This window comes from Python bivittatus, unplaced genomic scaffold (assembly GCF_059951505.1).
Source record: "Python bivittatus isolate LINGU-HERP-01145 unplaced genomic scaffold, Pbiv_v1 ctg000340_np1212, whole genome shotgun sequence".
Classification (NCBI taxonomy): domain Eukaryota; kingdom Metazoa; phylum Chordata; class Lepidosauria; order Squamata; family Pythonidae; genus Python; species Python bivittatus.
In genome coordinates, this window is record NW_028277056.1 from 12,196,908 (window position 1) to 12,214,013 (window position 17,106).

Sequence of the window (17,106 nt, forward strand, 5' to 3'; positions counted from 1 at the left end):
ACGCAGAGCACAGAAAAGAAGCCAGAAATAGAAAGTCGACATTAAAGACACGAGGTATGCAAAAGAAAAGGAAACATAACTAAATCTAGTCTATAACAACGTAATTCACAATTTGTTTCCATACCGTTCTGCCCTTACAAACCATCCAGGCTTCCACAATGGCAATATACGTCATCCTACATTGCCTTTTCTTTCATCTTCTCACCTCTCCGTTTTTGAGGATCTCATCAACCCCAACCAACCACTACTTTTTCAGCCTTCTTTTTCTTTTCTACCCATTCACTCTTCCTTCATAGATTTGTTTCGTAATTCTGTTCTCATTTATTCTCTCTACCTGACAAAACTGTGTACTTCTTCATTACTGGTCACTCACTTTGAATTAATCTAGCACCCATTTGTTCTTGATCCTATCACTTCTTCTCTTCCAACATATTCTTCCTAAGTACTCCATTCCCACTGCATTCAACTTTATCTTTCTCCTCTCGCTTCCATATAATACAGCATGCAGAAGCACATTCTTATATACAGCAATTTTTACTTCTTTTGACAAACATTCATTTCTCACACAGGCAACATAAAATGGACTACTTTTCTGCCAGCAGTTTTATGTATTAAAATTTCTCAGTCCATTTTTTAATTATTCTCACATATGCTCGCTTTTATCACTTACCACTCTTAGCTCATTCCCCAATCAACCTTCAACTCCTTATCTGTGTAAAAAATTCCATAATTCAAGCCTATTCACTTTAACATACTTTTTCTAAATAAACAAACTTACAATAAACTTTCTCAGATTCATAAAGTTCTCTACAAAGAGAGGAAAAAATCTGGTCTGCACACCCCCTGCCTGGCATAAGGCTGCACTGCACTTCCCAAATTTTATTCACCTCTTGTGGCCTTCTGATCAACATTTGGCCAACGTCTTCCCAGACCACTTAACAAACAAATCCCCCTGCAGTTTTTGCATTTGTTCCTGCTACCTTTCCCATTCTACAGATGGCATTCTTCTAATCATCAGCAACAAGGTGGTCGTCATACCCCAACACATACTATATTAAACAATCCCACTCCCACTGGCATCTAAAAGGGGGAGAGTAACATTGGATGCACCAGGCATCATTGCACAAATGGCATGAATAATGTACTTGGGACATGATGCACAAGTACATACATAATCTGTACGATTTGCACAAGAACATAATGATTCACGCCACCTCATTTTGATATCATCAGGTCTTCTACCAGGCACCTATACCCACTTTATAAGCCAACCACATCTATATTTAATTTCTCATGTTACACTATTTATGTCTGGAGCATTATCATATTCCAGCATTCTTAAAGCATTTATGACTTCCTTTTCATCATTTTTCTTGGATGCTAACATTTGTATCATGTTTGTTTCAATTTCGCTCTTTGACATAGTCCTATAATTCTCACGCAAACCTCTAAGATACTGCTAGCATTCCCTCATTTTGGATTCATACTAAATCATTCGCTAAATGATTAATCCCATTCACACGGCTGGGGGTTTCTTATTTAGACCTCTTCATTTACTTCTAAAACAATGTTCTGCATTTTCTCTGCCTCTTTTAATCTCCTCTTTAACACATTTATTGGAACTATGGCTTTCTTTCCATATATATAACATTATATCTTGCTTGGTTTATGCAGCAATCCATCTTTTATATGTGTTTTTTCTCATTCACAGCCTCTTTCACCTCATCATTCTGCCGAGCATCCTTTTTCATACTCCCTATAAACGTAACTCCACCCTCCTCTGCAGCACTTTGTAACATAATTCTTTTCATTTTTCCCAAGCAGCTTCCACAACTTCTTTCCTCACATCCACCTTCCATTCATTCCTTTATTTCTCTTTCTGCCATTGTTGTATTTTCACTCTAGTTCCCTTCACTTGCTTCCCTTTTTTCCAGGTCTCTTTTTTTCTAATAACCACTCTTGATACTACCAAACAATGTTCTGTCCTACATGCAAACCTCTCATCAACTCTGCACCCTTCATTAATTCTTCAAACTCTCATCATAAACAATCACATCAATCCTGCTTTTCAATTATTTTGTTTTCCCATGTATATGCATGAATGCATATGATTTATTCAAAACAATAAAAACTTTTTCTAAGCAAATACTCACCGAACATTAACCATTCTCATTCATCCCTGGATCTCCTTAATGGCCCAATCACTCATTCTATATTCCCTCAATTCATTCCCACCCAACCATTCAGATGCGGAATCATTTTTCCTCCTGGAACTCATTCATTTAGAAAGTTGCAGAGTTTTTCCCAAAACTCATCTCTGGTTCTGTCATTATCATACTAACTGAAGCATAACTATCACCAACCTCTGGATTCCCACCTTCATATACACTGGCAACCTGGACTACACCAATTCATATTTTTAAATATACATTTTAGCCCTTTCGTTCGCAGTTAAACCTCCACCTTCACTTCCTTGCATGCATTCATCATCTGCGCTTCACAGACCAGACAACCTTCATTCAAATCTGCTGCATCCTTCCCTTTAAGTTTCAGAAATATACAATATATCTGTTTTTCTTTCATTCATTTTATTTATCAATTCATGCTCTTCACCATTTACAACTCTTACTTTCCAAGTCACAATCCTTATGTGCTACGGTCATCACCACAAGTATTCACAGCTAGCTACAACGACACCAAAATACAAACTATACATCAAGACTTCAGGACACCAGCTCCACCTTTTCATCTTGTTGCCACAGCATTGCACGTATGCATGTAAGAGATGGAGTTTGTGTTGGAGTATCACAATGCACTTCTGTCACTTGTTTCTTCTTGCCCACCCTCATGGATACTTATGGTTGTCACTAAATAGGCCCACAGATATTGAAGCCTGCTGCTTGTCACAGCTTTGATCAATCCAGGCTTTTACTGAGAAAAGATAGAGAAAGTGTAGACAAGGTTACCAGCCTTAAATTTCAGCTGTGCTTCATACAACATTATCTACTAATGCTAAGGATAGTACTTGTCCGTCTGATCATATTTTGGCCATCTGCCACCAGCATAAAGCCCAGTTTTGCTACCTATCTACCAACCATATTGCACCAACAAATGGGTATCATGCAGAGCACTGAAACCCTCTCAGGATGCAATTATTTAAAATAAAAATTAATTAAATGCAGTTATTAATTATCATGTAATATTTTCCCCTTTCTGTCACATTAAACATTTCAGCCTGGAGGTGCTCCAGAAGGATGACTTAACTTATGCACCTTCTGGTTTGGTTTGCTTACCCATGATTCTTAAATCGGCCACAATTAGCCAAAGTCACACAGGCACTGGATTGTCCTGTGTTATTCATGGAGGATAGAAGCCTGTTAGCTATGAGAGCCAAGAGTGAGGTTCTGAACTCTACCATTCTGCAACCTGATGGGCATTTAAGCTGTCCCCAACAAAGGACCAAGACGGTCTCTTTATCCTCTGGGATAATGTCACTCAGAGTGGGTTGAAAAATGCTTTCCAGATCCTGCTAGAAGCAGAAAATGTGATAGGCATCTAGCATGAGGTCCTTCCACTCATCAGCAGGCAAAGTCTGAAAGCAGACACATCTCTTCTGGCTCTGAGGAGGAGGCACCTAGAAGAAATAGATGTTCCAAAAGAGCGATATGCAATGATCTGGGACACATGGATACATGGCCACTAACTAGGAGAGTGCCAAGGGAGCCATTGAAATTAAAGGGGAGTTTTGTTGTGTGTGCCAATGCTCTTCAAACTGAGGAGCAACATATCTTTGAAGATCAAATGCGGGGGACAACCCTCAGCCTCATTCTCCTGCTTCTGGACTCCCAGAAGCCTCAGACTGACCACTGTTGGAAACTGTGTGTACATGCTTTTTAGCTACAGGCAAATGGCTCATATCCTCAGCACCAAGAAACCCTACACTCAGTGGCAGAAGTAAATCCTCACCAAGACTTGTCTTGATTTGTCCCTGCTCTCTCTCTCCTCAGTTTCTGATAGGTCTCCTGTGCTCATTCTGCAATATAAAGGACCATATCAATTAACAAACTAATTTATTTCCAAAGTAATCCACAAACTGGAGCCAATCTGGAAGCCCTCCTCAATGCAGGCAAGAGCTTTTGGCACCATTGCTGAGCCATGGAATCCAAGAATTGCACGCAAGGAACTCAGCATGGTCTACAGGGAATATCCTTGTAAGGAGAAGAATGGGAATCAAGGCAATCAGAAGGCCCATGAAAAGAAGGAACAGCTTCCCAATTAGGCCAATCAAATCCTAAAGATTATAGAGGAGCTTGCGTTCTCTGTCCCTGCTCAGAAACTTTATAATTTACCTTAAACAGAAGGCAGAAGTTAACGATTAACAATCTGTATAAAGAGGATCCTGCCAAAGGACAGCTAGATAGCTACAGAGATGTTGGCTTAGTATCAATGGTGGCAGGCAGTCCTGCGGAAGAGCAAGGCCAAGTGGGGGTTAAACTGGCTACTACCTACTTCAGGTGACTTTAAAAAACAAACAAACAAACAAAAGAATTCACCAGCCCTGTGCTTGAGGAATCTACTAGTAGTCATCATGAGGATTAAAAGTTATCCCCATCGAGAGAGAGCAAATCATCACCCTAAGAGCAAGGCTTTGCAGTGAAAGCTGACAGGACTGTAAGTGAAACCAGGGAGAAGACACATCAGCGTATTTGTGGGAATCCTGGAATTTACAACACCACAAAGCATTTTTAAACATAAAAAGGATTTAAAGCTGGACCCCTTACCTTGCCCCAGAAAGGCACATATCCTCACTGTTAACATCCACTCCAAAACTTTTTTTAAAAGGGCAGAAAATTTCAACCTTGACTGCTCTGGTGACATCATGATCTCACTAGCAGCAACCCTTGGGGGGGGGCATAAAGCGTGCCCCCCCCAGGCCAAAATAGGCTGCTCATCCCTGTCCTCCCAATATTATCTCCTTCAGCAGCTATTCCATAGTGCTGAAACAAGGCTCATGTTTGCACAACCAACCAGGTTAAACTTGACTTTAGCCTTAAAACGTGGCTAAGACACTTGGCCAGCTGGCTGGACATGGCCAGCTGCACTTTGCTGCACATTCTCAAGAGTGACCAACTAACTGCATAAGGAAGCCCGCTAGTCTCCCAGCAGATGCCTTCAGAGTAGTCCCACTGCCACCAAGGCTAATAGCCATTGATTCCAATAGCATCCATGAATTGGTCCAACCTTTTTTTGAAGCCAGCCAATCTGGTAGCCAGCACCACATCTCATGATAATGATTTGCAAAGTTGAATTATTCCTGGTGTCTATTGAGATCTGTCTAGGTAGTTTGCTTGGGAGCAGTACAGAAGTGGTTAGACATCACCTTCTTCCAAAAGAGGTGTGAGTGGTTCTTGATTGATTTTCTACTTTCCAGTACTGTAGACTATAATGGGCATAGAATGGCTTATTAATCTCCATTTAATTATTAACCAGATCTAACCCTGCTTAGTTTTTTGGGTCTCAGAATTTCATATATTCCCAGCCTAGTGATGAGAACTTAGTTGATGTTGTTATTATTTCTTCAGTATCAGTCATAACCTCCTTGTATCCCAACACCTCTTCTTGCTGCCTCCCCATATCCCTTAAAATCGGTGCATAATCCAGGACAATGTACATACGGTGTGCCTTGAACCCAAGGAGATTACTAGATTGGTCTGGGTCAGTCTGAGCAACACTCCTGATGTGCATGTTTTCATCAGCACTGAAGATCCCACTTCACTGTCTCACAACCTGACGCTTGACAAACATTTCTAAGGGAATTACTGCTTGAAAATTTGCCTCGGACGCCACTGTTTAGAAAAACAATTTGATTGCTTAAGCCCCCCAACCCATGCAGCTCATGTCATTATGGTAAGGACTGTTACATTTCCAAGCACACGCAGGAGCCCATCTAAGTGCCTGAGAAGCCAGCAAAGGCACATCTTCCAGACATCTCTTCCCTCTTGCTGGCTTTGCAGCCCATTACAACATAAGACCAACAGCCCAACAAGAAAAGGAAGCTATACAGAAATGTTAGTATTACTGAAAACCTTACCCCACTTGTGTTGCAGCTGCTGCTGAAAATGGAAGATACAATAATTCCTTCTGAAAGCATCACGCATTTTACTTAACAGAAATGCACTACTTAGAACTCAGCATATAAAATCGTATTTTATGAAAGTATGATTTTACTTTTTTATTTTATTTTTATTTTCAATTTCACTGTTTTATTTCGGCGGAGAGGGTTTTGTTTTCAGGTCCCCCTTTAGGACAGAAAGTCTCTCAAGGTGACTTGCAAAGAAAGGCAACTCACGCGCGTGTGCTCAGAAGACGTGCTTGCTCTCGGAAAGTTTATTCCCTCAACGAGAACACACAGAACTGCAGCCTTAAACGATGTGCACAGGCCCCAAATTATGGCTAGATGCAGACTGGAGCACCATATGCTCCTAACAGTAGGCATATGTATCTTAGCCATAACCTGTTTAGATGTATGAATAAATAGCAATTCTATTAAAAACCACAAGTTTTCTAACAAAACAAAAGAACAAATTACAGAGACTGAGATTGCCACATAAAATCATCTTTTTAAGGAATTGTAGCATGGCTGGAATTCTAAGTATACCCAAAAAATAGTCTACTGCTTTGGACTAATGGGGCAAAATGTGTAGCTCGCCAGCATCCCTTTGGGGGTCCCAAAGCCCCCCCATGGGAGGGGCTAAAATGGCTCCTTTTTGCATATATTAGCCTTTTAAAAAATTAACCCAGCCACCCCAAAATCAGGTCTGCTTTGGTTCCTGACACTGCCCATACTTGGCACGTAACCTTGACAGGGTATATAAAGCTGAATGCAGCTATTCAGCCAATGAAGTTCATAGGATGTCAGAGCTGGGAGGTGTTTTTGAAGACCATCAAACTTGGCAACTTTACAATGTGTGGACTTCAACTCCCAGAATCCCCCAGCCAGCATGTGAGCATGGCACAACTTGGCAGATAAAGATTGTAGGCCAGTGTTTCTCAACCTTAGCAACTGTTTTCAACAGTTATAAAAACTTTCAACAGTTATAAAAACTTTAAGATGTGTGGACTTCAACTCCCAGAATTCCCCAGAACGCTGGCTGGGGAATTTGGGAGTTGAAGTCCACACATCTTAAGGTTGCCAAGTTTGAAAAACACTGATCTAGTCCGACCCCTTGCCCAGTGCAGGAATCCGGTATTAAAGCATCCCTAACAGATGCCATTCAGCCTCTGTATGAACACTTCCCGCAAAGAAGAGCCCATCAATCCTTGAGAAAGTCTCTTCCGTCCCTAAACAATTTTTAAAGTTAGGAATGCTTTTATGAAAATGTCCAACCCAAATCTACTTCCTTGTAATATAAACCCATTGTTTCCTGTCTTCTGGAACAAGTTGCATTCAGCTATTCTAGATTGCCTTCCAGAAAAATCTTCTTACACATTTTTGAATGAATAAAACCTTGTTTCCAAAAACATTTTGCTCAATCCAAGGGGGAGAAAAACCATAGAAGAGTTGCTGTCTAATATTCCACAACAATTTTTCTGTTGCAAAAATCAGGGAATCGTGGAAGAGGGATTTATTTTGCTTCAGACCATCACTTCTCTAACCTAATCACCTGCGGCCAACAGCTCTTGTCTTCCAGCGATGGGGAAGAGAAAGCATTTCAATATTATGACTTTCTTCTTCAGTGTCACTAAGGTCAGCTGCCTGGCAGGCTGTAACTTAGAGAAGATCGTCGCAAGATTATATACCGCCCTCACATTTACCAAATGAAAACATGACATTTTTATACAATGTGAAGGGCACCCTGAGTAAACCCTTCTAAGGCAGAACTCACTTTTTATGAACAGCGCCAAGAAGGATGAGAAGAATGATGATAATGCAATACCAGCAAAACCGATCACAATTAACGGCAGGGCAGTTAATTGTAAAGAGTGTTCTCTCTTTAACATGGAGACTTGAATATTATTCAACATTTGCAAACAGCACAGCACCGCATACCCTGTTTTGCTACAAGTTTGAATATATATATTAGCACTAATATACTATTATTGGAGAACCAGTTTGGTGTAGTGGTGAAGGCACCAGGCTAGAAACTGGGAGACTGTGAGTTCTAGTCCCGCCTTGGACATGAAGTCAGCTGGGTGACCTTGGGCCAGTCATTCTCTCTCAGCCCCAGGAAGGAGGCAATGGCAAACCACTTCTGAAAAATCTTGCCAAGAAAACTGCAGGGACTTGTCTAGGCAGTCGCCAGGAGTCAACACTGACTCAAAGGCACCAAAAAAACAAAAAACCCTTATTATTAGTATAATAAACTTACCTTTAAAAAATCTTTAGGTGCTAATACTTTAAACTGAGAGCAATCTTCTCTATCTACTGCTAGGTTTCTTGTTTTGCTTACAAATTGTGCTGCGAGAGGACCAGGTCCTGCTTAGGTTGAACTAAGGATGAAACATGTGTCCTGTAGTTGATCTGGACTACAACTCCCTTAAGACCATGGTTGCCACCACACAATTTTTAAACCATAGGATAATTTTTACAGTTTAGGACCCCAGCCCACCCAACTGAATGCAGCATCTTTTTGCAGCAGAGAGAGGAAGCATTTGATAATAGTTATTGAATGATGTTGGGGCTGGTGGGACGCCAACTGTGCAAGATGATTCTGCTCTATAAACAAAGCAGTTTTCTTTTCTAGACTGACAAGTATGAATGAGTATTGGCTTTCCCAGTAGTTATCATCATCAGCCCACATAAAAGATCTAGTACAGATGGAATCTGTTCTCAGAGATTAGGGACCACCAGGACATTTGCGGGTCTAAACGGCCAAAGATTTCTGATGGCTTCCCCATGAATCAACCATAACTGTACATACTATCCAAGGAAGATTCATATAACATACTAAGTTATAACATGATTTATTTGCTTTTGGCATGTGTTATATGAATCCATCACCATGGTTTACACACCATGGTTTATGAGTGCAATTGTGAGCTTGGGTTATGGTGGCTTGTTTAACAAACCTTAGTTTAGCAACCAGAGGAAAATGTGAGGTCCCAGGGATTCCTACAGCTCCTAAACCATTTTTTTTTGGTAGCATTTTGGGCCACCCCCATTCACAATTGCTGAAAATCATCCATTTGGTTTCTCACCATATTGAGGCAGAAAACACAACACTGCAATGTAAGTTCTAAAATACAAAATTTCACAGCTCTACCCACATGTGACAATGTCCTGCCTGCTTTGCTCATCATTGTCCCCCAAGTCATTAAATGTGGCCATTACAAATGTATTACCTATCCCTGGTTTACCAAAATGCATAAAGCCAATAATTTTTTGTATACGATTTTGATTAGTTGGATCTTTAAAATCATTAGCCTCCCTGTATTTTGAATTGTTCCCCCTTACTGATAAAAAATCAATAAGTTACACAAAAAGGAAGGATCACAATAAGATTTGGTTTTGCAGGTAACTATCAACTCAGAACAAAGGGTGAAAACAGTATAAATTAAATTTGGCTTAATACACAATTTATGTTCCCTACAAACTGCCAAATTTTGTCTCAGAGCTCATTCTTCATTCACATTCAAAATGGATTATCTGGCCAATTATTAGAGCTTCACTTTGTTCTCTTAATATTCTTCTCTATGAATTTTTCTGTTCTTTTTCTTTTTCTACTTACAACAACCCCAAAATTCTAAGGAGTTTAATTCTTAAAGCTTAACAACAGTATTCTGTCTTGAAAGTACTCCAGGTTTAATCTGTACGAAGTACTTAAAACAATGGTCAGATAATGCAACTGTTTTATAAGAGGATTTTTTTTTTAAAAGGACACATTCTAATTAACAGCTTTGTCACCAGCAATGAAAAAGCAGAAATCACTTTAGCTCAAAGCTTTTTCAACTTCTACCATACCCTAATTGAACATCAGAAACCTATGGCAACCCAACCATTAATCTGAGCTGAATGGAACAAATGGAAGATACTCCAATGAAGGCAACTAAGGAGAGTTAGGAAGGAGAAAAGGAACCATTTTTTTGCATAGCACATGATTCATTTATGCTAATCAGTTCCATAAGGAATTTATAATGTCCACCTTAGATGGCACCCAGATAGGATTAAGCCAGATGTAGACAACATTCTGCTCATAACTAGAGCTCTGTTAGGCATCTGGTCCCACTTGACTTGATTTTGAGATGTACATTATCTTTTTTAACTAATACATTGAAAGATGTAACCCAAAACACCAACTTCTAGGGAGCGGCAGGCAACCTTACTTTGAATGGTTTGGACCTCCAAAGTAAACAGTGGTTGTAGCTAGTGATGTTATGATGTCGCTGGAGTGGGCAGGTCCAACATTTCTGGTCCGCTGGGGATTACTAGGTGTTTAAAGGCCAAAAAGGATGCAGAGCCTTAACCTAACATTTTGATCCTTAGAAAAAAACACCGAGGCCCCAGATCAAAATGATTTGGTCAATCCACACCATAGGTCTCACGCAGATCAAGGTTTGTTCAGCCTTGTTCTAGCACTTCACCATAGGTTCAGTTTGATGTAGAGTTAAGATGTTAGGCTGGAATCTGGATGTTCAAGCTGAACATGAGCAATGGAAGTTCATTTTCACCCAGTCACTCCCTCTTAGCACAATCTACTCCACAGGGTTGTTGTTGCAGGAAAAAATATTAGAAGGAAAAAACTTTTTAATTTTATTTTTTCCATTGTGCCTTGGAGAAAAGGCAGGAATTAACGGAGGAAAATAAATGTAACAAATGGATAAATATTTATTGACTCCATATATGTCCTATAAGCATTCTTAAGGAACAAAATGGGCAAGCAATTATACCCCATTGCTTGGTTTGGAACGTTCTGGAAAAAAAGACAAAGATAAACCGCAGGAGTTTATTGGGAAAAAAAACAATGATTAAACAAACTATGGCTTAATTCAAGCTGTGAATTCAGCTTGAAATAAGGCTCATCCAACCACAGAAGGCAAGCATACAACTGCTTTGGGTGCAAAAATTCTACTCATGTCATACAAATATTGTGTAGGAGCCTCTGCCTACATTTTTACATATCCATAAGTAAAATGTGGGTTTTATTTTACTTGTATTCTAGCATGGGGGTCAGGAATATGAGTACAGCCCTTCTTGAGGTTCGATTATGTGAAGCCCAACAGGGTGCAAGCTAAATGATGGAAATTAAAAATGGAAGTGTGAAAACAGCATTTCATTAAATTCAAGATCACTTAATATGCTATTTAGGCTGTTCAGCAGCCAATAAAAACAGGGCAGGGAGCAAAAATTCAATTTGTAGAGGATGGCAATGAAAAAAGAAACTCTCTGCTCACACCACTCTTAAATAAGTGCCATCATTTCAGAATCTGGATTGTTGATACAGCAATCTTACTAAATCTGAAGGTCAACGCTTGGACAGGATATCGGCTGGGTTTACCCACTGTATGAAGCCATAATGTGCGTTCGTGTTTACTCACTATGATGTACGAACAGGGAAGACTGGTTTAATTAATAAACCGTAGTTAAATAACTGAGGATTTAGCACCCTGTGTAAATCAGGCCAAGGAAATGAAGCCTCAGCTATATCTTACTACTGACCCAAAGGACGAGAACCGTCTCAGAATAACTGATGCAAAATGATCAGGGGCTTATTAAAAGTAACTTCAAATTTTGCTTTTAGGCTCTACCATTCCCCAATTCTCTAACTGGCCAGTACTGTCTAATGATCAGAAGAGAAACCCTCTATTTACATTGGGACTACAATCACATCATCCACAGCCAAGAAGACCACTATCCTGGCTAAAGAGAGTGTGAGTTCCGTGTCAAAATACCTGTCGAGGAGCAGGCTGGGGGAAAGCCATGGAGAATCCCCACTTAACCATGACACCTGCCAAATGACCTTAGAATAGTCATGCTGAGCCTGGCCTACCTCTCAGGGTTGATGTGCAGTAAATATGCAAGGACTTTGTAACTTGCCTAGAGATTCTTGGAAAGAAGAGAGGATGAAAAGGCAATTAACCTTTTATTACCCAAATAAAAGTAGGAACCACTAATGTCACTGCAACGTTGGGGGAGATGGGCATAATAAATAAATGAATGAATGAATGAATGAATGAATGAATGAATGAATGAATGAATGAATAAATAAATAAATAAATAAATAAATTCAGGCCATAAAAGTGAAAACTGTATCACTATTACTAGGGGAATGCCAGAAATCATTTCTGCCATGCCAGTATTTCCAATAAACTTGGGTTTTCTCGGTAATTCCGTCTCTGCTGTTGCCCTTACTCATCTTGCTTAAGCAGGGAGAAGACTCTCGCTTTTTAAAGGAAAGTTGTTGCTCCTCTCAAGATTTACAAAAGTTTCCTCCCCAGATTCATACAAAATCCGGGCTCCCCATTTCTAGGAATCAATCTTAGGTCACCGCAGAATGTCCCCACAAATCTTCATTTTGCGGACCGCACCGCCCGCACCCCTCTGAATGAACTGCTACTTTCTCTCTGGGAAGCGCAGCAAAGTTCAACTCGTACCCGCGTTCCCGAGTCTGGTGCCCTCCGGAGGCGCTGACTACGACTTCCATCATCCCCAACCCATACAGCCTGCGAGGCAGGCTGAGGTCCATCCCGCGCGGAGGATACAGGGAAGCGCCCACGAGCCGCAACCATCGCTGTGTTTCGACTACACACCGAGCAGCCACGAACTCAGCCGCGTTTCCCCCACCCTGTTCGGCGGGCTCGGCCCGCGCGGCGTGCCCTGATTTAGGGCTCGGGGCGTCCCGGGAACGCAGAACGCCGGACGGAGACCCCACAGACAGCGGGACCCGCATCTTGCCTTCCCCCAACTCGAGGGGGGATTCCTGGCGCTAGGACCGGAGGCGGAGAACCCAGCGGGAGGGCGAAAGAAGAGCGGGCAGCCCTCGGGCAACGCCAGCCGCGAGCTCGCGAAGTTCCCGGCTGCCCAACTCCTGCGAGCCGCTTCTCGGCGCGGCGCCCGAGGGGGGCGAGGCGAGGAGAGGCGAGGCGAGGTTGCAGCGGCGCGGGGAAGGACCGGAGCCTGGCTCGTCCCGCCTCCGCCCCCTTCCAGGAGAGGCTCGGGACCCCCTGCCCTTTCCCGGCAAGGGGAGAGCGCGGCCGCCCGGGACCGGCCGCCCGTCTGGGAGGCGCTCCCGTCGCCTCCCGCAAGCGCGGCGCTTCTGCCTCGCCCGGAAAGTTCCGCTGGCCGGGCTCCTGCGCCGCCCGCCCGCCCAAGCGGCCTCGCCCGCCGCCCGCGGCTGGCCTCCTTCCCCCCCGCTCGCCCTCTCCCCCGCGGGCGCCTGCTTTCCTGCTTCCGAGGAAACGTGGCGTCGGGAGCCGCGGCTCGCCCCCTCGCTGGCTGCCTGGCTGGCTGGCGCGGAGGCAGCGCCCGTCCCCGTCCGCGGCCCCCGAGCGCCACGCGCCCCTCTCGAGCCGCGGGCTGCGGCGCGCCTCCCCCAGCCCGAACTTCAGCTCGGCGGCCCCCGAGCTGCCCGGTCCGCCGTCCCCGCCCGGAGGAAGCCGGCGCCAGGCGCGACTGCGGGACGGAAGGGGTCCCAGCCGCGCGCGCCGACCCGGCGAGACTTTCGCCGCCGCCGCCGCCGCCGCCGCCGCCGCCCCCTCTTGGCGGGCGGCGCGGCGCGGCGCAGCGCGATCCCCCCGCGCCGCGCTCCCAACTTCGCAGCCCCGCGGGAACTCACCGGCGCGCACGTGCTGGCGCTCCCAGCTGCCGCCAGGCTCGCCTTCGCCCGGGGGACGTGGCAAGAACAGCGGCGACACCCGCAGCTCCTCCCCAGCCCAGCTGCGAAAGGCAGGAGACGCCTCCCGGCTCCGCTCTAGCCGCAGGCGGGACGCCCTCTGCCGAGCGAGGGCCGCCTGAGCCGGCTGCCCCGGCGAGGACGGGCGCTTCGCTCGATGGCCGGTCCTGGCGGCGGCTCGCTGGGCTGGGTTTCCTGTTGTTGCAACCGCGGCACGGAGTCGTTTCCCCGCCCCCTGTTTTTCTCCCGAGGAAGATCTGGTGTTCGATGACAGGCGCTTCCAACGTGCTGCAGAGCAAGCCCGAGGAACACTCGCTGGCTGGGTTCCCACGACACGCTAAACCCGGGTCCGCCAAAGGAAACGACTGCCTTGCCACGCCGCCCCGAATACAAGGCCCTCATCCCGTGCTCGTCTTGTCTGGCGCGTGGTGCAGCCCAACCTGGGAGTGAACAGTACGGGAATTACACCTTGTCGGTGCCAGGTGCTTGTAAGGGGTGTCTGTTTCTTTTGATTATGTTTTCATTATCGTGCTTTACTTCTGTGAGTAGCACTGGTGGTCCTGCTGAATAGGAAAGTGAGATGCTGAATGAAGAGTTAGACGTGAAAATCCCAGTCTGCCTTTCCCATCCATTTTTCCCCATGTGGTCTTTCCTCTGACTCTTAACCCTTCAGAATAAAACGTGCATGCAGAACCTGCGGGGGGGGGGGGGGGTGAATGGCAGGAAACCTCATTCAGAAAACACACCTAGCCCAAACTGAACCAGCTACAAAAGCTTAGCATGATGGGTGGACCTGTTGCTTTATATAGGGTGGTGTCCTTCTCCGGGAAGGAATTGCATGGAAAAGAGGAGGGAGGGAGGGGGGAGTGGAAAGGGGCTGCTTGGAAAAGGGGACCCTCAGCCCCCTTTGGAGTATTGGGGAGGGAGTGGATGGAATGCATGTCTGGACTTAGCACTTTTCCCCCACAGTCAATGCATCTTCTGCAAACCTTGGGGTTTCCCTGAGCCTCTGGCTCCCTTCCTCATGTGACAGAGTTCCATTCTGATGCAAAACCAATGGCGCTCAGGCCTGAATATTGGAAATCGATGGGATATTTTTTTTAAAAAAAGAATCACACAATATTTAAATAAACATGTACAATTTTGTACATTTTTATGTACAAAAGAAAATTACCACTCCCCAGCAGTGGAGCAGCTAAAACCGCTTTTATTTATAGAGAATAATTTCTCCAAGAATAAAAGAACAGCTGATTATCTTTGGGGAGGTTTTTTTTTTTTAAACGTATGTTTATTTATTTACAAAATGTATACTTTGCCTTACAAAAAATAAAGCAAACAGTTAAAACTTCTTCTTTTTTTTTAAATTTAAAAAAAGATGTGAAAATCGCAATTAACTGAACAGGCCTAATGAAACAGAAAGGTCTTGACTGTTTTTTCTAAAAATAGAGTGGGAGCTAAAAACAACTCTGGCGGCAGACTGTGGTCCATAACTTGAAAATGGCATAGTGAAAAGGACAGAGTCCATGGACAATAAGGTCTCCAACAGTGGAAGCCTCTCTGAGCTGACGTTAATGTCCAGGCAGGGTCCTATCAAAATAGGCACTTCTTAAGATAACCAGGCCTGAAGCTCCTTCTAAAGATCAGAAACGATACTTTAAATTGGGTCTAGGAAACATGTTGCAACCAAGGGTAGAGCTTTCAACACGATGTAATAAACTTTCAGTATTGTGTACCAGTTAGCACCTTCTACAAGGATAGCCTTGCAATCTAGATTTTGTTCAGAAGTCTGAGGCATGGGGGGAGTCAAGTTTCAGAAAACAAGAGGGGGGTTTAAAACTCTTTCTGTCCTATGTCATCTCAGTTAGGATGAAGATACCTGATATTGCTTTAGAATACAAAGTAGGGGGATGTGCTGCGCTTTAGTACTAGCATAACACATACTTTTACTTTCAGAAAAATTCTGTTGCACTGTTGGTGAGATTCAGAGTTAGACAGACATAGGTGGGATTGTATAGCATGTTTGAATCAATGGCACACTAAGCTTGTAGGAACACCACAGTTCTGCAGCAGTGGGGCAGGAGAGATTTTGAGTTTTAATCGAAAACAGCTCTCAGTTAGCCTCACTCAGGTACAAAGGACCATGCTCAAATAATCCAATTCTGGACATACTATGCAGAGACTAAGCTCTCTGGAGAAGTCTATAACGGTGGGAAAGGTGGAAGGGAAGAGGAGGACCACCAGCAACAAGGAGGATAGACTCAGTTACAACAGCAATGGATGCACCACTGGAAGAACTAAAGGGCCAGGTTGGGGGTAGAGTGTCCTGGAGAACATCTATCTATATGGACACTAAGTCAACATCAACTAGATGGCACATAATTGATCAATCTTCACTCAGTTGTGTTGTGCAAACGCCTTGACACAATCAAAAGTGAGCTCTAAAACCTTACCAACTCAGTGCTCCAGGAAAAGAAGTTGAAGATAAAGATTAAATCAAGTAGGGGATAATGCATGTTTCTCTATCTCAGCAACTCTAAGATACTGTATGTGGACTTCAACACCCAGAATTCCCCAGCAAGCATGAGATATATAAATAAATACAGATGTATAATTACAATACTGCATTTGTATATTGCCAGTTACTCATGGAAGCTTGTCTGTAATCTTCCGTGCAGGGTTTATGGGATACAAGGATGTTTTGGAAGATATGGGCAAAAGCTCGGTATTCCCCTAAAATAGTGGATTTTGATCTAAGTACTGTGAGTGTGTAGTATCAAAATTAGTGGTAAGAACTATAAGTGGATCGATGGTTAACTGGGTTATCCATATTTGTTATTTATTACAGTTATTTCTGTGCTGCCTTTGTGTCAGACTCTTGGCCACTGACAGTATTAAAACATTAAAACAACACATGTCATAAATATCTCAGCTTGATAGCTTAAATATCTCAGCTACAGTCCACATTTAAAAATCTTTCCTTCTAAAAACTCTGGGGAGAACTGTTTCCGCCATTTTCTTAAAGATAAGAGGGTGGAGACTAATCTGATCCTGGGGGTTGCCATTGAGAAGGTCCTCTTCTGGACCCAACCCCTTTGATTTCTTGAGGAGTGGGTAGCCATAACATATTCTCTTGGCTAGACTGTCTAAGGCAGTGTGGAGGGAAGAGGGAATGACCCTGAAGGTCAGGAGGAAAAGCCATTACCAAGCAGTGGTCAGAAAAGAGAGCCCAGCCAAGAAAGTAACTTGAGAAAACATCTCAGATAAGCCCCTCCTATTT

At 43.6% G+C, this 17,106-nt stretch overlaps 1 long non-coding RNA gene across 1 annotated transcript in view; it reads right to left on the bottom strand.

Moving 5' to 3' along the window:
- The window catches only part of LOC103048946 (uncharacterized), a 50,215-nt gene extending 36,224 nt beyond the window's left edge, over window positions 1–13,991 (bottom strand). Inside the window, exon 1 of the long non-coding RNA XR_456408.4 lies at window positions 13,773–13,991. This is a non-coding gene — a long non-coding RNA (uncharacterized LOC103048946). The remainder of the gene's footprint in view (window positions 1–13,772) is intronic.
- Window positions 13,992–17,106: the final 3,115 nt, after the last annotated feature.